Genomic DNA, 19,863 nt, shown 5'->3' with positions numbered 1-19,863 from the left:
GTTTCATTCTCTTTCTTTTTCATTTCACATATCTTCTTGTAGTTTAATTCAATCCTAGGATCATGAGTTAAAACTCTCCCAAGGGGAGGGTTAATGATGCTCATGTGAGGATCATGCTACAAATTTAGGATTCCAAAATCACTACTTAAAAGACTTAGGTTCTATTTTTCATCCTGTCCCAAAATGACAGAGATTGACAATTATCTGATCAATTATTATAAAGTAGAACTAGGAGTTGGAATGATATTTCAGAGATGAAATATCATTTCAATTCTACATGCTAGCATGATATGTTTAGAGATAGGTATATTATGTTAGGGATTTGAGATGGTAGTAACCTGTTTCTAAAAGACTTGTAGCTAGGCCTTGCATGAGTAGGATTAATCCTTCCCTATCTCTCTCTCTCTTTCATTTAACTATAAACAAACTTACAAATTTTAGATAACTTGTGTAAAAAAAAACTACCTATAAAATCCTTCTCACTTAGTTCTCCAAAGTGTAGATTCCAGTTGTGATCATTTAAATTCTTGTCTTAGAAGTTGGAACGAAATCCCTACTCGAACTAGACTGACATTCTCAAAGAAAAAAAATAGTGAGTAAGGAATTATTGAGTTTTAGCACGTAGTAAGTCAACTTCTAAAAACACTGAAAAGTGCAAAGATCAAATGGCGTCCAAAGAAAACTGTGGTCGGGTTGATTGATCACAATTGCCACTTACTATCACACCATCCTATTCCTAATCGAGCTAGAGGTCTTTTATTAGGAGTTACAGGGCTAGGGTGATGGTTTAGAAATAAAAATGGAAGCGAAAAACAAAATCTGATAAGTTGATAAATTGGGTCTTCGTGATACTTGTAACTAGAGAAGAACCTCGTTTTGTTTTTTGCATCTGAATTGTGATTCATTCTTTAGCCCTTTGGCTTTGTGATTTCGTATGATTTTGATTTTTAGGAGTTCTAACATTGCTTTTATTTCTTTTGATATCTACTCATTTTGATTCTGAACTTTTGGGAGATTCGATTTTTGACTCCTTTGATTTATTTTGGAGTTTTGGTTTTTGATGGGTTTTTTTTTTTTTTTTTTTTTCTTTTCGAAGCAACTAACTGATCTATTTTTGTACAAGGACCTCTTCTCTTTTTCTGATACTCATCCAATTCTCAACTCGTCAGCTGGGTAAGCTTTTTATTGTGTGTTATAATGTTTCAGGGATTGATGGCGAAGAATAAAAAAGCTTTTAGAAATTTCTGAAGGTTCAAAATGGGGTAACTAGAGGGAAAAAATTATATTTTTGGGTTTTTAACGTTTATTAGGCTATATCGATCCAAAAAGCTAACGACCTAAATTCTCTGCTAGGATATGGTATGGTGATCAAGCAAATGGACGTGTGGTCTTTCTATCTGGACATTCTTTGTGCCATCACTTAGTAATCATTCAGATGAGGTTTTTGGATAGATTCTCACAGAATATGGAACTTAATTGTTCTAACAATCAAATGTTATATACAATCAAATGCTTATGTATGATATTCATGAAAAGATGTAGAAACTATTGTACGTATGTTAGTCTAAGTTCAAATAATAAATACTTACTCTATTGCTATAATGAGACTTCTAGACTATTTATTTATCATAGAAAAAGGAAACAAGACTTTTAGTACTAAACGGAAAAAAAAAATTGTCTTTTCGAAAAAAAAAATTAAGAAAGAAAGAAATATACTAATATATCTAACATAAGAAATGCCTAGCTTTTGTAAAATGTTACTATACCACCCCAAAACATAAATATGTCTTGTCTTCAAAGTATGAAGATATAAGGAAAGAGATTACCAAAGAAACATGAGCAAAAACGGCAGTACACCTGTACTATGTTCTTCGTGTTCAAAATATACCACCCCCAAATAAGTTTGGAGCGTGAGTTGTTGGATATAGAGCGAGAAATACATAGGTTATCTAACTAGTAAGTTATGTAATTATTCTACTATGAAATTTTTTGGGTTTTTATATTTTTGAAAACATATGTAATGCAAAAGAAAAATGGAAATTTTGGCGTGATGTATTTGTATTACCTTCTACTCATATACCAAATTTCACATACGAAAAATTAAATAGGCAGAAAAAATTAAAATTATACTAATAGTTATGCACGTAAGTGCTGAAAGAAAATAAACAACTATCTATACTGACACTAGGGAGTTGCCTAGTCAGAATCCGTGCGTGATATCTAACATCAATGTTGTCTCGAGCTACCCTCTTCTAGCGCTCGGCAGACTCTCTGAGATATGAACTTAGGAATTATCGCATCTCGTAACTCATTAAGAGTTCGAGTTACACGATCCTAAAAAGCCTCCTGGTCCTCTCTGGAAGCTCGTTGCTCGTCCTACATGTTAAGGACACACTGGTGCAGGCCTTGATGACCCTCGTACATGAATGCAATGGCATCAGTGAATGCATAAACTGAGAAATTGGTCCAGGAGGTGGTGGTGAGAGGTCCTCTACTATGTACTCTGCGGCACGTTATTCTATTAGCAACCAGTCGAGCGCCACATGACGACGGTATATAAGTGTAACGGTGGAAATCCGGACTGCCATGTAGTCTGTAGGTAATGCTGCTCCCCAAACAAGAATAATCTTGGTAACAAGGATGGGCAGGGGAGCAGTATTTCGTCTGGATTGCGTGAGCTGGTTAATAAAACATAAAATTGATAGTTTACCTACGAAATGAACGATAAAACTCAAAATGTAAGTAAACTAAAACTATCTTATGTGCCTATATTTTATCAAAGATTCTACTCTCAATCCTATGAGATATAGTGGAGTAGATGATTCGTTCCACTCCTAGTCCTTCCGCATGCTGTGTTCTCTACATATAAGTAATCTTAACTAAAAAGTCTAATGAGGGATTTACGAAATGGCAACTAGACTACGATGCAACTACCCACAAGATGCAACTAGTCGACTATTAGAACAACTATGGGAATGCTACGTTGATTCTATGATAAGGAGTTAGAGGGGGATTAATTCCACCTTAACTCGACTTAATCCTACTAACGATGAATCGTCGTAATCCGAATTGAACTTCTTCGCAGAACAATATGGTTACTCCTAATCCCTAATTACACATGGTATTTCTACCAATTCATAACTAGCATGTGAACGATTACACCCATTCTCATGGTGAACTAATCATTTCTAGAGTGGAAAGGAAATTACGACGACTCTATGATAATCGGAATCAAGCTTTCATCAAGGCTTCTCAACCCCCTCAAATGGAGGTTTAGCCGAGAATCATTACGCTATCATTCCCAATGGAATTCAAACAAGACATGATATCAAGATTTGAACTTTGCTTATTTAAACTCAATGGAAACTAATCATGCAATAATTTAATTAAACTAATAATGACATCAATGAATTGCAATAGATGTTTAATGGAAAATGAAGCTAGATTATCAAAAACAACTAACTTTATTAATCTAGTGAAAAGTAACAATGATTCAATAATCTATATTAAAACAAGGTATGAAAACTAATTAATTAATGGGATAAAACTCAAAACTAGATCTAGATCTATCTTTTTCTAACCCTAAACTCCATTAACATTAGCTTCCTAACCTAACTTATTTTCTAACCTAACTATCTACCATTAACAAAGAGTCAAGCTCTTGCTTTTATACTTTCAGATCCAAAAATCGTGCATGGACTTGGAGCCATGTTTTGGGCCAGAGAATCAAGCCCAAAACCCAATTCTTTCAGTCCAAAAAGGCCTCTTCAGCAGCAGTTGGCTTCAACAGAATTTTCGTCCACTTCTGCTCCTCTGATTGGGTCAAGACTTAGACCATTGGAAAGCTCTTTCCGAGCTGGTCGTTTTGACATAATGTAGGCCTAATTCCGAGGTCTGAGTCCAAAGATACGGCCTTCGGAAGTTCGACTGACTTTGTGTGCTGTTTCTGCACGCGTCGACTTTTCAGCTTTTGATCGGGCTTTAGAAAGGCTTTGTCTTCTTCAATCTTGGCCTTTAATCACAGAACTCCTTAGCAACCGACCTTTTCTCCTTTATCTCGCTAAAGTGGCACATTTCTGCACATAATGGACTTTGAAGCCTGAAATGCATAAAAACATGTAATCAGTATTAACTCTTAATTATTACTTACATAATTGGTCTAAAAGTATGATATTCTGAGGGTTAAAACTACAGTTTTGGGCTCTTATCAAACCACCCCAAACAGCATTTTGCTTGTCCTCAAGCAAAGATGAGAAATTAGAATTAGTGACCAAAAATGGAGTTCTATCTACTCGCGTTTATGAAAGTCGCGATTGCATTGACCATATGCAACAAGGCCTTAAACCTCTAGGACTTCCCTAGTGGGCCGAGTTATAGCCTCGTGAGAGTTTAGCCTAGTCACAAATCATCTAAAACAATAGTTTTAAAACTATTGTTTTCAGATTCATGCTCTAAATTAACTATACCTCTCACTAGCAATGCATATAGAGTAATCAAGTCGAAACCTAAGCTAATATATGCATAATAATCAATCATCTACAATAAACATATATACAATGAGTAATACTATGAAATGTCTAGCAGGTTCGTTTCTGAAACTCGGAATAGCGTCCTTAAGTAGGTTTTCACAATAATAGTCAAGATACAACACTCTGATTTTTCCACTCAAGTTTCACTACTCCAGTGTGCAGTGGGCACACTTTACCTTACAATCTCAATGACAACAAGGAAGCCGGAGTCAATCAAACACATCTGCCACTTACTATCACACTAACCTATTCCTGAGGTCTTTATTAGGTGTTGCGGGGATTAGGAGATGGTCTAAGAAGGAAGGAAATGGATATTCAAAAGGACAAGTCTGAGATAATAGAGTCTTCATATTATGTAACTTAGAGAAAACCTTGTTATTTTCTTTTGCTTCTATACTTTGTTTCCATCCTTAGCCATATTTTTCTTTTTCTTTTCTTTGGCTTTTGACTCCCTTTTATTCTATTTTTGGAGTTTTTATTTTATTTCTATTTTTATTTTTCTTTTCTTTGGATGGAAACTTCTTTTCTTTATTTTCTGAAGCAATTAACTAACTTTTGTTTACACAGGTTTTTTCTCTTCTTCTTTCTTCCTCATTCTATTCTCAGACTTATTCTAGATTGGGTAGGTTGATTTTTTTTATTTTTTATTTTGTTTTGTTTTTGTAACAGGGTAAAGGAATTTTGGTTTATGGAAGGCTAAAGAAAGGCTCGAGGGGACTAATTAGGAAAATAATTCATAGGTTTGAATTTCTGGCTATATCGATCCAAAGAGGGCCTAAATTCTCGCTTAGGATATGGCATAGTGATCAAGCAAGTGGACGTGTGATTTCTCCATCCGGATTTTACTTCTCCCTTGTGTCATTTCTCAAATGTTTCGCTCATATAAAGCTTTAGGCTATATTCTCACAGGATTTGTAGAATAAGTACTCTAGCCTAGATTTCAAAAACTTACTACTAACAATCATCGATACTCATGTAATATATTTATAGATAGATGCAAAGATTGTTATCTACATATTAACCTAAGTTTCTAAAAATTATTCTAATCACTACTAAAAAAAAGGGCTTATAAGCTCAGCTAAAAGGTGAGATGTTAGAGTTTTTATCTCGGTTTTCTAGGAAAAAACAACCGAGGTAAAATCCACTGAGGTAATAGAGTTCTACAAAACCGAGATAATAAGCTACTAAATTATCTCAGAAGTCTGACATCTTATCTAAATATATTATCTCGGTTTTCTAAATAAAACCGATATTATATAGAATAAAACCGAGATAAATTGTTGATTGAAACCAATTAGTATAGAAGAAAACTGAGATGTTTTTTTTATTGAAACCGAGATAATATCAAAAAATAACCGTGATAAATTCTTTTGGAAAAGGAGATTGTTGGACAACCTTTTATCTCACTCTTTGTCATTTTTTGTTGGTATTGCTTATAACAATTAACCAGAAAATAAAAACCTATCCCAAACCACCACATTCCCTTTCATATTCATAAACATCAACACCAATTAACAAAAGCAACCCAACATAAATAAATTCTTTGAAGAACTTATTTCATTAAGATAAGAAAGAACAATGTCGAACATGAACGTAACTTTCAAAAAGTACTAGTGATCAGTCAATTATTTATAGAAACTCAAATATTGTATCAATTACTATTCTTCGAACTATAATAAGACATTTTTAACCTTTCTCTATATATGGGAAAGGAGACAGATGGTTCTGCTGAATTTCCTACACAAAAAAAAAAAAATTTGAGAATCCACAACTCCCAAGGTATATATTCACGCCGGTCACCCGGTTTGTGAAAAGTTATAAGCTCCAAGACTCTCTTCATCAACTTTAGTAAGTGGAGATGAATATCCAAGATGGTCCTGATCCATAAGAGAAACATCATTTCTAACAAACTCATCCTGTACTAACTTCTGAAAGAATGACCAATGTTTATGCTCAATCCAGTTCCATCATTGTACAACAGACTTATGCTAGAGGAGTCTTCAGTCAATCTTTCCTTTGAAAATATATTTTGACAGAAATCCCGAGGGAATCGGTCATTGATGTCAATAAGAATATCTCCACGCTTGGCAACCGAGGACTCAACTTGAGGTGCATCTTTAGTGGAGGCCCCTGCCTGAACAGAATTATTTGATTGCTCAAGAATCATTACTATGTGTGTCACTGGAAGCTATATATCTCACCCCAATGAAGCTCTGGTAGGATAGATGTAGGGTCCTCACATTGCTTAGAAGTTACTTCTAAGCAATAGAACCACACAATAAGAGAGAATATAAACAAAAGAAGAATGGCAAAAAAAATGAAGGGTTGAACAAGTATAAAAATGTTGCAATAGTGACCTTACCAGAAACTTTGGCAAACTGTGTCCCGTTACTTACAGAATCTCCATTTTTCTTAAACCAATCGACCTAAGAGCGAAAAACGTTGTTAATAAATAGACGCTTTTGTGCATTTAAAATAATATAATAGAGATAGGAATTGCAGAAATAACATTTGTCTTCACGTAGACGATGAGGCACCATTGACTCTCAGCTTGACTTTAAGTCATAGTTCAAAGTCAACAATATAGTTCACTAATTGCAATTCATGATGATTTAATTGTTAACACTTTATATAAGAGCCTAATCGTATTTGGAGAAAAAGATGAGAGCTGATCAGACATTCAGCTTACTTGTTGGTGGTTGCCATACACTAGATAAGTCCCATATGCTCTGCCAGACGTGATGGAGTCTGGAAGTGGGTTGCAAAGATACCCATATCCTTGAAATCTGACTTCCATAATATGTTCCACTCCACCGATTTCCACGATTCACCCTCGGTGGCAAACAAACATAAAAGAATCATCACAAAAAACCGATAACATAGTGAAGATCATAAACAGTGAAGAAAAACAGCTTTGTAACCATTTTGTCGGGTTTCATTTTATTTTCCTTCTCTCTCTTTGTAAACAAGAAAATCACCTAACTGGGAACCTTTTGCTTTTCAGTCAGAAATGCCATGCTTAGTTGACCTTCATCACCATGCTAAAACAATACATAACAATTACTATAAGTTAAAAACCGAGAAATATACGGAAATAAACCAATCACTTGATGACTACAGGATGAGATGACCTTTTTAAAACACCTGCAAGCTCTATACTGGATACAATAAGTTAATAATAAGTGCATACAAGTGAGACTTGTCCGAGAAACATGTTCGGATAAATCCCAGTTTTGGGACAAAACCATCATCATCCCAATAAAAGAGAGCGAAAACCCTTGCAAAGCATTTGAAGGACAAATTTTGAACCTAAACAAGTTTAAAAAAAAAAAAAAACCTTATTTAAGAGAGAGTCTTGAGTATCAACAAGCAATCATAATTCAAATAGTGTACCGGTTAAACTTCATTTGTCCTCAATGTGGAGATTGGTCCCATAAAATGGAAGTCCCTTGGAATATAAATTATGGAGTCTATATATTAGACTTACGGGGAACTTTATCCTTTTTCCCACTGGGAACAAAAATACAACTGATTACTAGTATTTCCACACTCAATAACATCAACTATAATAATAATAATAATAATAATAATAATAATAAACAGACGTACATTCATAGTCCGAATTTAGGTAGGAATGTGGGATCCCATATATAGGTAAGCTACTGGACTGGCTATATCACACTCACTTCATTTATATATGAATTGCATTATTATATCAGTTAATGACATTAGCCATCAATAACCAATGATTATTTAGAGCGCCAAAATATCATCAGAAGTTTGCAGATCAAGTCCAACAAAACTCTGACAACCATAAGCTTTTCTAGCACATCCAAAATTAGTGAACTACTATTTTGAGAGTGGTCTGACGTTTTGTGAAGATCATAAGAATGGTAAGGAATGTTACCTCAATACCTCATTACCTCCTATACATTCAAAATGTAAGACAGCCCATTGGGCTAGCCAAAAACTTTTGAATTTTGCCCCAACCAGTGTTAAAGTTGAAATCCAATACTCAATATAAGCCCATGAAAATTCAAGTAGGTTTGAACTTGAAAGTTGAACAGTTGTCTGTAACATGTCAAAAGTGCAGACACTGTACTCAATGTAGCACAACTCACGTAGGAAGCTTTCGAACTTTCAAGAGCTCAAAACACTTTGTAAAAAATTTCAAACCAAATTGTTGCTGCTGATATGAAAAACGTCTCACCACCCCCTTATCCTTCAAAGGAACCATTTCACATCCAAAAGTGAACAATTCTAAATTTCCAACGGAGAACCACCGATATCCGACCACGACTATGAATAATGTTCGAAGCCTTCACCATCTAACTATCCCCAAATGATCCCAATACCACCATTCAACGGTGGTCACCTTAAAAGGAATATCACTTCTACCCATTCAACTCTTTCCAGCCTCTACCAAATCATTCCCCATAATTTCTATTTTAGTGTTCCTCTCTTATCCAAACCAATCAACTAAAAACCAAATGACAATACTACATTAAAAATTAATTGGCAATAAAATATAATGTCCAAGGAATGACAACAAGATCAAGAATTTAAGGCATTAAAATTAGAATGTCATGAATCGAGATGAATTGTGTTGTTTTTATCCACAACTTGAACCTTGCCCTTGGGGATATGAAGGTTTTCTTAAATTGCTCCTGCTATGTTAAGTATATATCACACTGGGTAAATACAAGGTCCAAACAGACACATTACAAAAATAATATACAACTAACAAGTTGATGTAAAATACCTTGTAATCTAAATTTCTCAGCTAGGTTCGGCGACTTGATTGGTTGACATCCCGATCTTTCAAATTCTCGATAAGGTCAAATCTATGTCAACCAAGGCATCTCAAAAAATAATAAGAAACAGGTTTTTTTTATTGATTGACACAATTGGTATACAACTCTCCTCTTTCTTAAGACACAACATACTATTAAGAAACAGGTTATGTGAGAAGGATTGTATGGGGCCCCACTTGCCCCTTCAACAGGCGTTCTACATATCATGTAGTCATTCAAACATTGATCAGCTAAATATGTAGTTTTTTTTTTTTTGCTCGGTTCAGCTAAATATGTAGTTAAGAATCAATTATACCTGTTTGTGCAAGCCCTAACTAATATGGAATTATGGATATATAAGGACAACTAAGGCTACCTAAATAGCCAACTTAAGTTAAGCCAAGTGACCAACAAACTACAGTCCAAACTGATGCATCCAAGTTTCTTTCTTTCACTAAAATCAATGCCAAACAAAATACTAACAGGTTACTTAAGGTTCAATGAAGTATAATCAAAAATATATTTTCCCCATAACGGTACCTAGAGGCTCAACTGAAGACTTAATGAGAGTTTTGTGTCAACAAATAAACCTGCGCCTCTATCCCCATCCACATAAACACACATGAATATTTAAACTACTACCAAGTTACTTGCAAGATGTATATATTATCAAATACAAATTTTTAGTCGATCAGATTCTACAAAAGAATATTCAAATCATCAAAGAACCATCTTGCGATAATGATAATTATGTCGATTCGAAACAATCATCAAAGTTCCAGAGGAACTTTGGAGTTGCTTTTTCTTAACATTTAAGGGATTGAGAAAGAAAAGGATGTCAAGCATAAGAGATCACGAACCTTGGAAAAACATCAAAGATAACTTTGTATGTTGTTGACTCTGAAACTCCACTCTTCATTTTTCTATAAGTTCCTCACATTTCCAAAACATCTTTCTCCCTCTAGGATCCTCACTTCCGCGGAAGATCCTACTAACAACATCAAGCTCTCTCACAAGAGCTTCTCTATCCCAACTGGTGCATGGTGTTTGAACACGTCTTTCACCCAACCTAACAACTCGGATGTTCGATTGCAAGCTTTCGGCACCTAAAAGCATCTCTCGGAGGGTTTCCTCCACTCTTCACACAAGGGCCCATGACAACTTGTCCTTCACGAATTGCACAGTCCAGTATGAGTCCAATGAGAACATAAATCACAACCAATCCAACGACATGTATTCACCTCAAAATCAAACTTGTTACAGATTTACACATATAATTGATTGCAGAAACCATTTCTGTTGCTACACACATCACAAGTCTGATCATCAACTGGAATCTGGTTTTGACATGCTATATTTTCAAGATCTCTTGTACAAGAAAACCTCCATAAGAGAGGTCCGAGAAAGACATATGTTTGGATGTAAAATGCCTGAATTCGGTGTTAATCGCAACAAGAACTTCAAGCTGCACTGCGGTGCTCTACTCGGGGTTTTAGCAATCAAATCGACCCTATTCTCGAACAAGTTTCGCGTGATAACCAAAACTCCTCTCTATCTTTGAGAGCCACTAATTTCCTTCAAGAATCACCAAGCTCACTTTGAGTTCTTCCATAATTTCTTCGGAAGAAGAATCATCCTTTCAGAAATTATCTTCACTCTTTTCTCGTGCTATATCCCGCAGAGATATTTTGTCGAACAAGAAACCCCAGAGACATGGAAGCGTTCAAGAACATCGTTTTTCCCCTTCTTTTCCTAACAAGATTATGGACCCAAATCAAGACTTGCAATGTACTTTCATGAGTAGCATACACAATACAGATATGATAAGCCAAAAGAAAAGTAGTGTACCTTGATAAGAGCAACATATCTAGAGTTGAATGAGCTAGGTGGTTTTTAAAAATACACGAAGAGATAGCAGAGAGCGAGATACTTGGGATTAGAATGGCAGTTGCCATTATCGTGTGTTCGTGAATGATATTCCTGAGATAGATATCGAGTACTGTAGAGTGGGAGTTCAATTTTTGTTGGACTTCTATTTTTTTTTTGGGATTTCTGTTTTCTTTAATTTATTCCGAGATATTTGGTATAATAGCTATTATATCATTTTAGTGCCGAGATATTTGGTATAATAGCTATTATATCATTTGAGTGCCGAGATATTTGGTTTAATATCAATTATATCAGTTCAATGTGAGATAAATTAAATTTCCTATTATATCAGTTTTAGAATGGTGAGATAAATGAAATTTCCTATTATATCCGTGGTAAAATCCATATATTTTATCTCGGTTAAGTAAGAGGTGAGATAACAGATCTATACTCAGAGTTAGTACCTAAATTACAGGACATATTATCTCATTTACATGACATATTATCTCTCTTATCAGCAGAACCGAGATAAGGCTAATTTTAGAACCGAGATAAAAACCCTTTTTTTTAGTAGTGAATGCAAAAGCCACGTAAGACTTCTAGATTATTAAGAGCATAGAGAAAGAAACAATACCAATATTCCTAAGTGTATAGCATAACTTATTTATTTATATTTTTGAAATTTTGAAATTTTAACTAGAAAACAAATGCATATTATACCTATCTATATCCTAACAGATGCTTTAATTACACATGTTTCTATGCCCCCAAACAAGAAGCATGCTTTGTCCTCAAAGCATTTAAATAAAGAGTGTAGGAAAAATATCATTGAAGCGCGTGAAATTCAGGAACATCTGCAAAACAAGGTTAGAACGTACTAATATAGGAAATAAAACCCATTTAAACTCTATAATGAAGTTCTACCCATTATGGGGTTAACAAGAATGAAATTGCTTGGGACATAAGGAGACACTAACTAAAATTAAAACTTACCTTATCTCCCGCTTTACTCATCATCTTCCTCATCCTCTTCTTCTATAAAGAAGTGAGGTTCCTTCAATCTGCCATGCCATGATAATTTGCCGGGCTTCCCGCCATTTATCATCTATTATTGCTAACCTATTAAGAGCCACTTGGTCCGACGGGTGTAGGGTGCAACCCGATGAGGTTGTATCCTCCACCCTTGCCAAGTCATTGCACGGAAAGATCGAATAATACTATTAGTGGGTTTATGCGATTAATCGGGCCGTAATCCAATCCGTGAAAGCGTGTACAAAAACAGGAAAGAAACATAGCATAATACGGAAATTAGAGCGGGCATAAGAAGGTACTTATGCCTCATGCTATGGGATCGAGCTAAACTAGACATCAAGGTTCGGGAAGGTCATGACACATACGTCCCCCGTGGCTAAAGCAAGGAAGACGCCGCAAGTGGCATCATTCACGTAAGAAAAATGTCATCCCCTAAAATGTTTAGCATGATCCAAAACATAACAGTTCCTATGTTCATGGACAAGGCTACCAAAGGCGACGTTATATTTCCCTTGGTCCTCGATCACGGAAAATGTCCGCCCCATAGGACTCATGCAAAACTCATAAGTGTAGACATACATATTATCTACCCAATAACACCATGGGTCTTGTATTTATTGCCGGGCATAGCAAGTCCAAGAACAAATGCTAGCAAGAACCTAGTAATTCCTAACTGGTTCATTATCAATGTTGATGGAGAACACTTGTTCTCCATCCGGGTCTCTCAAAGAAAATGCAGTTATCGTAAAAATAAGATGCTAGTGTTGGAGAATAAAGTGCATCAGGTTTTACCATAAGCGGTTCCTACCAACGATGTGATCGCTTTGCAAAACCAAGCACCATAAGTAGTGCTTTGGAACAAATCTGAGAAAAGACTGTTCCGGTATCAATGTAGGAGATGTCATCTCAAAATTACGCTCTGGAATAGCTGCGAATGACCAGGCAACAACCCGCAGAAAACTGGAATTTTTCTGGTCCACGGAAGTCAGGGAGCAAGTGCGCTCTACTTGGGCGTGAGTGCGCTCTGAAGATTTTGGAATTCCAGTGTTTGAGCTTGAAGTCCCGGCCCCCTTGAAGCTGAAAAGCGCTCCGAGGCGAAGCGCTTGAGCTTGAGGAAGAGTTGAAGAGCGAAAAATGAGGCGAAACGTGGGAAACATGGGATTGAAAGGTGAGTGATGGAAGTTAGGTGTAGTGTGGGTTGTGAGTGTAGAATGAATGAAGTTTATATAGGTTTTAAGTTGCTAAAACGGATCGGGAAGTTGCCAAAAAGTTTTTACGGCAGTTTCCGAAAATACTAAAATTTCCAACCCCGAAAACGGAAACAACTCATATTCTTGATTCTAAAACAAACCTAGTATCTTTTAGGTTGAATTTAGGATAGAATCTACCTATTTTATCGAGATTTCATTCTACCATGATACTTATTCATAGATATGCCTAATCGGCTATATTCTCACCTTGACTCCGCAATAAATTCTAAAACGAAGGTCATATAAAAATCATGCTGGAATAGATAACACCACCCCCAAACAATTTGGGAAGGTGGGATCAATATGAAACAACCACGCACAATGAAAATAATAAAGATTATATTAAAATTTTCATTCAAGTACATTTCACTACAAAATTCAAATTACGAAATTAAACTTACATTAAAATAAATAACAATAATGAAACTACAAATAAAAAAAACATCAAACTATACTATCCCTAACCACTTTGGTACTGGTAGCGGAGGGCACAGGCTCAGGAGATGGCTCCTGAGCTCCCGATGGGCCAGCACCATTCATCTTTCAGCGACGACGCTCGTGCCTCGATGGTGTGTCCTCATAAGGAGAATCCTCGTGAGGTGGGAATCGTGCAAGCTTGTCGGCCCGAACTAGCGCTGAGCTTCTAGCTCGGCCCTCATCTTTTCCCACCGCTCGTCCTCCCTCTGGGTATGGATCTCGAAATTATGGTGGATAGTTGCCTGTCGAGTCCAGAGGCCTTCGCAGATAGTGTTGAGTGAACGCATGCCACGATGAATTACGGCCATGCGTTCTGCATCTGACCAACACCTCTCCAAGGCATCAACATCAAAACAAGTCAAGTCCTCCTCATCCTCCGAGGCATTCTCATTTCCACCATCCTCCTCATCCTCTTCTCTATCCTCAGGCAACCTCCAAACTCGTTGGACACAATCCTTATAGATCCGAGGATTTCGGTGTAGGGTGATGTAAATCCTATCGACGCCTTGAGTCGCTCTCAACTTCAAAGATGATCTTGGTTATTAAAACAGGAGAGGTGCCATCAACTTTCCCACTCCCCCCCTAATCATGCTAAGCAAAAACTCTAAGATACTGTAACTCGTGACTTCTACTCACTGGAGTATCCATAAAATGTGGAGGCAGTTCAGACCGATGTCGCTGACCTTCCCCTCCCCTAACGCGTTAGACCAATCCATCGAGCTGCGCAGCCGGTGGTAGGTTTCGAGGGATGCTCGACGAACACAATGCGATCTCGCGATTGTAGTTCCTTCGAGAATCGCCACGTGCATCAATGGCTCTACCCCATTATATTGGGACTCTCAGAACGCGTGACATCGGATGGATTCTAGGCGGAATGCCTAGAATCTCACCAACAACCCAAGAGTTACTTCCTTTCTCCTCTTCGCCACCATAACAAAATTCTAGTCCCTCCACCTCCTTCGTGTTGTAAAACCGTCGGACTAAGTCTTCGTGGTAAAAGGCTTCAAACCGAGTACCACAAGCTATTCCAGTCTCTATCGATCATTTCGTCACCGTGAAAACGGCGAAGTGGTTGCCAAGATAAATGCTTGCTCGCAAGATTCGACGCGTTGTTGAGCCAATGGAGTGTTAGGAATTTTGTGGGGGCGTAAATGGGATGTGGTGTTCAAATTTGAGTCGACCGAATGAAACAAACAGTGGTGGTGGTGCGGTGGTGGCACGACAGTTCACAATTTTGAAATTTTCGGTGGTTCTTAGTGATGTAAGTTGGTGGATTTGGTGGTGGTTTGGGTTTAGAGAAGATTTGAAGTGGATTTTTATGGTTGGGTTGGGTTAGTTTAGGTTTCTTATTTATTATTATTTTTTTAGGTTTTGAAGCTTTGGTGGTCGTTAATGGCGGCTTGGAAGTGAAGAACGCATAATTGTTGGTGCAAAGTAGGTAAAGTAGCTGAATGGTACGCCGGTCTTGGCTGGTTGGGCCCAAGCCCAATTCGAAATTTTCGAATTTTTCGATTTTTTTGCTAACTTCAAACTAAAATTGCCGTTCGTTACGGGTCCGATTTTTTATAATGAGATATGGAAATGATCAGAGAGAATTTCCAATCCAATGATCCATAAAACATTCTATTCAACCGTAGATGACATATAAGATAGTGGAAAACGCCGAAGCGTGCATGACATAACGTTATCTTAACGAATGAACTATAAATTCATAGAATATGTCAATTCAATCGAATTACAATTAAACGGCCTAAACAACACTAATGGGACATAAAACATTCTAGGACGGAAACACGACCACCCCACCCCTAAACAAATTTTTTACAAAAAGTTTAGAAAAAAAAAAAAAAAAATTTTTTTTTTTTTTTTTAAAGTGGGTCTTTTAAAGTCAAATTCCCAAGACTTCCTAGATTACTATGTTTTTATTATATATATATATATATATATATATATATATATATATATATATATATATATATATATATATATATATATATATATATTTACTTTTATAATGAAAAACAATAAGCAAGAAAGACATAATTCACCCCATAGAGAAACATGACTCAAAAATCCGAGAAAACATGTAAGAGTGGAAAACGTGAATTATGTTAAACGTGGACTTAGGATCCGGTACTTACAGCCACACACTCCATAAGGAGGGCCCGGTTACCTTAATGGTGCACTCACCAATATTTGGAAATGAAAGGAAATGCACCAAACACAAAAATTGAGTCATTTATAGTCAGATACTCGAGACTTCATCTAAACATATGTATGAACATGCAGTTTATCATATATCAACAACCGAAATAGTTGTCGATCATTCCATAAATAAATATCACAGAAAACATATCCAAACACAATCAAGCACCAAGATTTCCTATGATGCAACCTAATGAAATGATAGCGAAGTCGGATAACCCTATAACGTAACTTAGCATGCACCTTCTTTTTCATTTTTGCACCAGAGGGTGTCCTAGTGAATAAGTGTGGAAAAGTGAACGGTTGTGGAAGATATGGTGGATATGGATAAGTTGTAGAAGGAAAGCATGTAAACAATGAGGATGTGGGTTTAGCACAAAACTCATTCATGGTGTAGGTAGGGATTGTCTCAAGTCTGAAAATAAAGGTGTCAAATGGTTTGTCCTTCTGAAGTATTTGTTTACTAGGTGGATTTAAAAAATTGTGAAGCACAAGAGAAACAAAGGGATCGAGTGCAAACTCGAGATTCCTTTGAAAGGGTGGAAGGAGGGAAGTCGAGGTGGATGTTGTGCAAAGTAGTTCTTGATAAGGTGAATCATCACCTGCTCTAAGAAACTCATCGAATTCCTCATCTAGATTGGTCATATTCACATTACTATGGTAGTCTTCTATATCTTTGAGAAAGTCATCTATCTCGTCCTCATCCATAATATGTGTATCGACTAGTGTAGGGATGAAATTGTTGGAGTCTGAACTTCCAAGGGAAAGAAATATGGGCATATGATTATCAGGGAACGTGTTGTTGAAATAATCTCGAGTGAAGCTCTCGATCATTCTAACCTCTCCATCCATAGACGAATCGGATAAATGTGTGTTTGTTTTAAAAACATTTACTTCAACAGCAAGATGGCCAAAAGGCATGGACATTGAACCATCGCGGCAATTAATGAGCGCATTGACAGTTGCTAGGAAAGGATGCCCTAAGATGATCTGGACAGAGTCGTTAGCGACTTCTGTATCGAGGATGACAAAATCAGTCGGATAGTAGAAATCCTGAATTTTTACTAGCACATTTTCAACCACACCCTTAGGATACTTAATAGACCGATCAACTAATTGCAACGTCATTTTAGTGGGTTGCATCTCGTCTAGACCTATTTGTCTATACAAATAAAACGGGAGTAAGTTAACACTAGCCCCCAGGTCTAATAACGCGGTCGTCGTATAGGAATCTCCTAAGGTGCACTGTACAATAGGACGACCAGGGTCCTTTGCTTGTACTTAACAATTCCATTATGTTCAGATTGAGTTGGGAATTGTTCTGTTAAAAAGGCGTCTTTTGGTATATTGGTCTTACGCCTAGTAGTACACAACTCCTTAAGAAACTTAGCATGGTGTGGTAGCTTTTTAATAGCTTCGAGGAAGGGAAGGTTTATAGTTAGATTCTTGAAAACGTCCCTAATCTCCTCATAATTTGTATCCCTAGTTAACATGGCTAATTTTTGTAAAAACGGTGGCTTCTCTCTATATTTAGCAATTGTATCACCTGGATGTTTAACCTTGGCTTTCTGTTTCTTAGGTTGTATTATGAAACCGGTACCTCTACGTGTTAGGCTCTTGAGTTTCTATTTCGGTATCTAGTAAAGTAGCAGGTGTAGGGACTATGGTGGGGTAACTATAGGCATAGTTACTTTGTTATCAACCACTCTGCGTAACGCGAGAGTGGTGATGGCCTTTAGCTCACCTACATTTTCATATTCATTACTAGTATTATCGGTTACCTCAAAGGCTGTGTTTGTTGTTTTAGGATTAGGTATTGCGTGACCTGGAAACACACCTTTGGGTTGGGCTTTATCTTGGGCCAACTGTTAGGTTAAATTATTAACGGATTGTAGAAGCTGTTGGTTAGATTGAGCCATGGTTTGGAAAAGTTTTTGGCTCACTTGTATGAAGGTGTCAAGGCGATCCGGTTGTGTGGGTTTAGCAGTCATGAGTGGTGTGACTGGAACTATCTCGCGTGAATTATTTATAGGCGGATTTTGATAGTTATTATTTACCGGGACGATACCTCTATTAGCATTATAATTATTATAACTACCTTGACCTTGTCGAGGTTGCACTTGGTTGTTGTAATTATTAAAATTACCCTGACCCTGTCCTTGTCGTGGTGGAGCTTGTTTAAAACTGTGCGTTGGCCTAACATATTGATTATTGTACCCTGGCGGTGTGACGTGTTGGTTATTTCTCTAACCGAAGTTGGGAATTTGTCTCCAAGGGGCGTTAGGTTCACTATTAATGGAACAAGCCTGTTCATAGGCTATAGGACAGTGGGAGTCGGGATGCTGAGGACTCCAACAGAAACTACATGGATTTGAATTTACATTCATGACGGGGATAGGCTTTTGTTGAACAGAAATGGCCTCTACTTTTTTAGTGAGTGATTTGATTAGAGTTTTAAGCTCGGGATCGTGTTTAATTTCAAACATACCGGCGGCCTTAACTGTATTTGAAGAACTAGTGGAGCGGTGGATATCATCACTACCCCCCCCCCCCCCCAGTTGTTATTTCGCTTAGTTTGATCCTCTAAAAATTTATAAGCCTCTGAGGCTCCTTTGCTTAAGAAACTACCCCATTCATTATGTCTAGGACTTCTTTATGGTGGTGTAGAAGTCCTTTGAAAAAAGGCACGAACTAACGGTCTTTCGCTAAGTTATGATGTGGACACTCTATAAGGAGATCGGTGAACGATTCCAAGCCTCCGAAAATGATTCATGAGGATTTTGTCGAAAAGAAATGAATCTTGGAAAGCATCTCATCCGTCTTTAGGGGTGGGTAAAAATGTTCCATAAACAGCTGAACAAGTTTAGCCCACGAGTCCACAAAATTACGCATTTGGGCAGTTAACCAAGACGCCGCCTTATCGGCTAAGGTGAAAGGGAATACCTTGAGTTTAATTTGTTCCGCACCAACCGTAGGATGGTGGAATGTTGTTAGGACTTGTTCAATCCTACGCATGTGCTGATAAGGTTTTTCATGGTCTAGAACGGGTAACAAATTAAAAATATTTTTAATTTGTTACCCATGAAAAACGGGTAACAAATTAAAAATATTTGGGGGGATTCGGAAATCCCCCACTGGATCTGCTAGAACGATGCAAGATTTGGGGCTATCGCTCAAGGCTTTGTAAAAGTCAGAGAGAGGAGTCTCTCCTTCGTCGGGCATTGTGTCAGGTGGTGTGTGTGAAATAGTAGCTAGAGGTGTAGTGGGTGGTATACTAGATAGAATTGTTTGTTGACGTTGTTGTGTAATTACGTTTGGCATTTTTGTTCGACCAGACCTTAATCTCATACAAGGCTAAGACCAAATTTAGCTAAACACATCAACACTCCAAACAATTCTGATATACTAGTATAAACCTCTAACAGGAGATCGCGAGGTGTGGAAGAAAGGAATACCCGACAAGGCCCTTGCTTCGCTTATAAATAGCGTCTTGTTTACGCGTGTTCAGTGTATATAACAAGTTAGAACACTAAAAAACTTGAAAAATCAAAGTTCGAATCAAAACTGTGGAAATCCGGCAAAATTCCTCTCAGGGCACGGGTCGTGCTCACTTTGGGCGCGGGTCGCGCTCAGTGTAAGTTCAAGTTACAGTGTTTGGGTGCGGGTTGCGCTCAGCTTCTAGTAGCTTGAGCGCAGGTGCGCTCCTTT

At 37.2% G+C, this 19,863-nt stretch overlaps 1 pseudogene; it reads right to left on the bottom strand.

Annotated features, from left to right (window-relative positions):
* Nucleotides 1–10,174: 10,174 nt before the first annotated feature.
* LOC147509867 (protein OBERON 2 pseudogene) lies at nt 10,175–10,957 on the bottom strand (annotated as a pseudogene).
* Between the last annotated feature and the right edge of the window lie 8,906 nt (nt 10,958–19,863).

Source organism: Coptis chinensis, chromosome 3 (genome assembly GCF_015680905.1).
Source record: "Coptis chinensis isolate HL-2020 chromosome 3, ASM1568090v1, whole genome shotgun sequence".
Lineage (NCBI taxonomy): Eukaryota > Viridiplantae > Streptophyta > Magnoliopsida > Ranunculales > Ranunculaceae > Coptis > Coptis chinensis.
Note: the sequence above shows the minus strand (reverse complement) of the source record. Positions and strands in the feature narration are given on the sequence as shown.